The sequence below is a fragment of the Hevea brasiliensis genome, chromosome 7, assembly GCF_030052815.1.
Source record: "Hevea brasiliensis isolate MT/VB/25A 57/8 chromosome 7, ASM3005281v1, whole genome shotgun sequence".
Taxonomy (NCBI): Eukaryota; Viridiplantae; Streptophyta; class Magnoliopsida; order Malpighiales; family Euphorbiaceae; genus Hevea; species Hevea brasiliensis.
Window position 1 is genome coordinate 104,550,620 of NC_079499.1, and position 3,135 is coordinate 104,553,754.

At 34.1% G+C, this 3,135-nt stretch overlaps 1 long non-coding RNA gene across 2 annotated transcripts; it reads right to left on the reverse strand.

Moving 5' to 3' along the window:
• Positions 1 to 295: 295 nt before the first annotated feature.
• On the reverse strand, positions 296 to 1,718 carry LOC131181721 (uncharacterized). 2 transcript variants are annotated; one of them, XR_009150200.1, is made up of 4 exons: positions 1,602 to 1,718; positions 1,364 to 1,519; positions 846 to 902; positions 296 to 680 (listed from the first exon to the last, which is right to left on the reverse strand). It is a non-coding gene; the product is annotated as an uncharacterized LOC131181721 (long non-coding RNA). The 2 variants fall into 2 exon arrangements; XR_009150199.1 differs by lacking the exon at positions 846 to 902 and having other exon boundaries at positions 296 to 677.
• Positions 1,719 to 3,135: the final 1,417 nt, after the last annotated feature.

Sequence of the window (3,135 nt, forward strand, 5' to 3'; positions counted from 1 at the left end):
TTAGCCCAGAAATTATCAGAAATTAAAATTAGGGAAGCCCAGCTCAACCCTGTTACATCATTTATAAACTATTTAAAACTCATAAAAAAAAATTTTATTTATTAACACAAAAACTTAAATTCATGCAGTCCCTGACAGGATTAATGCTACTAATAGTACATGCGGAGTTCTAAATTTCAAATTTAGACAATAATAATACCGTTAAGTAATTTTTCTCCATAGCCTGCGAGGAAATGAACATGTTATTACGAAAAAGATTTCCTGTAGCCTGGAAAAATAGGTGAACAGGAGTGAGCGTTCGACTCAGAGAGTAAAATATCAATTTTAATCATAATCTCTATAGCTATCTAAAGCTAATGTACCCTGTGAAGTGAAATGCAACATCGTCATAAATTTTATACAAATCACATCAAAAAGGCAATTTGGAGCACTCACACACCCAACACTGTCAAACAATACATATATGGGAGCTGATCTCCTATACATCCCTCTTAATCTAACCTGTGCCAGCGAAGAACTCAAGCCGGACTTTCACTTAATAAACCAAATCGGGGTCCCAGCGAAGAACTCAAGCCGTGTCTACCCCGAAGGACCGGGTCCCAGCGAAGATCTCAAGCCGTGTCTACCCGTCCTGTCCATAGCCAACACCATACCACACGCACGCCAACTCACGCACACTGCTCCAAATTACCACAACAACATCCATGGCATTTTAACAATTATGAATGCAACATAAAAATGTGCTTAGTGTTTAACTACATAAATATATATTTATAAGTGATGCATGGGCATGCTTGAACATATAATAATATCGAAATTATAATTAAAATTAATATTTTACTCACAGTACACCGATGATTATTGTGGCTGCTGGATGCAGGAAAATAGCTAACATCGATCACCTAATAATTAAATTATAATTTATTAGTACTAATTTAAAATAAAACTCTAAAGAGGCAACAAACAGCCTAATTCATGCCAAAAATCCGGCAGAGTTTCCCCTATACCTAGGACCTACCCAACCTGCAAAAGACTTAAAAATACCCTTCTATATCTGCTAATCACACAATCACAACTCAATCATATCATAAGGCCTCTCTTGGGCCCACCCCAAACAGTCAACAACCACAATTCAAAAAATTACAATTTAGCCCCTATAAGTAGCCCTTTTGCAAAAACTATCCAAACGAGCTCTAAAAATTCTAAAATTTTACCCCGCGGTCCTTAATAATATTATAAGGCTATTGCAAAAGGAATTATAATGCAAAAGGAATTATAATTTTTCGATCATCCACGAATATTTTATGAATTTTATTCTAAATCGATATTAGCCGAAAATGATTAACTTGGAGTTCGGGTTTACCTATGTCAATTCTGACACCTGAAACACATCCAGAATGTCTGAAAATGCTAGGATTGACTATAATATCGACCACGTTCTGAGACGGGCCGTCGGGCAGTCGGATCTGGCTGAAAATGCGGTCCCTACGCTGGTGAGTTATCCTCGATCCGATTGCACCTAAATTAAGTCCAAATTGTGTTAATAATTATTATAAAATTATTTTTAAATTTTAGAAATCGAAAAAGTTTGAAAATCTCACAAAACGATTTGGCTCGTCTGATTATCGCCTTTTTCAAATGGTGTCCGATCAGAGCGAGACCGGTCCTATCTCGAAGATCTCGTCGTCCTGAGTCCATCAGTAGCCTTGGATTTCTGATTCGACAGTCGGATCACCGGAAAAGTGACCGGAACCGAGAAACCCATATGATTTTCTTCCAACTTTCTCTTGCCGGTTCTCCTTCCTCCGGTCGCCAAACGGGGTGCCACTAGTCTCATCTAAAAGTTCATCATTTTTGGAGTCCATGGCACTTGAAATCACTGGGAATGGCCGTCGGAGTCGGCCGAGGTGACGCTGCAAAGTCGGGCCCCCGGTCGCACGTGCTCTCCCTCTCTCCTCTTTTTCCTCTCTCCTTCTCTCTCTTTTTTGCTATCTCCTGCTCACTGCTGCCGCTGCTTGGTGATTGTTCCTGCACGGGGGAAGGCCAGCGGTACCTCACTGGCACTGATGCTGGGCAGCTGGACGAAAATGGGAGGGAGAAAGTGAGGGGGAAGAGTGGAGTCGAGGAGAGAGAAATTGGGGGGGGGGCGCTGCTGCATTTTTTTTTTTTTAAGTTGTTACAGTCTTCCTCCCTTAAGAAAAATTCGTCCTCGAATTTTCGAATAAACTGGGGATAAACAAAAGAAGGATATTGGGATAGATGCAGGCATTTTCTCCTCCAGCTATGTAGAGATGGTAGAAACATTTTATTCTTCAAACTCTTCATATACTATAGATCACATTTCTTGTTATTTTCATCTTCAACATGTTTGATAAAATACCTCAATAAATTTATGCTTTTATATGCGTCAATTCATAAGCAATTAATTGACAATATTTTTTATAATATATAGTAGGATATTGATCAATAAAGTATAATTAATCTAGTATTTAAATGATTATACTGCAAAAAATTTTTAATTTAAGATAAATGCACCTGTAAATTTAAGTGATAACTCTTAAATGCTTAGGTAATGATTTATTTATATGAATATTATTAAATTTATATTATTTAAATATTTTTATTAAATTAATTATTTGGATATTTGTTAAAATTCATATCACTTATTTTAATTGATTGCGTTTATATAATAATAAAAAGTTATGTATATAAATATATTCATAAATTTGAAAACCATCTATAACTAATAAAGTATATGATTTATTAAAAAAATATAAATTATATTATTTGATAAAATTGAAATTTGTAAATTTTTATTAATTATAATAATTGTATAATTTTTAAATTTTGACTCTTCAACATTTAATCCTGTGTCCGGTCCTGCCTATAAAAATCTTAAATGCTTGGATCAACTCCATAAAAATTAAATTATTAATTTTGAAACAATACAATATATATATTAAATTAAAAATTATCATAAATTTTGTAGTTGATAATAAAAGAAAGTAGGTTATTTTACACTCTTGGATATAAAAATATTATATATAAATTTATTAAAAATTCCTTTAAAAAAGTCTTATCAATTCACATTATTGTTAAGCACATTTTATTTGCTTGTGAAATTTATTTGAAATA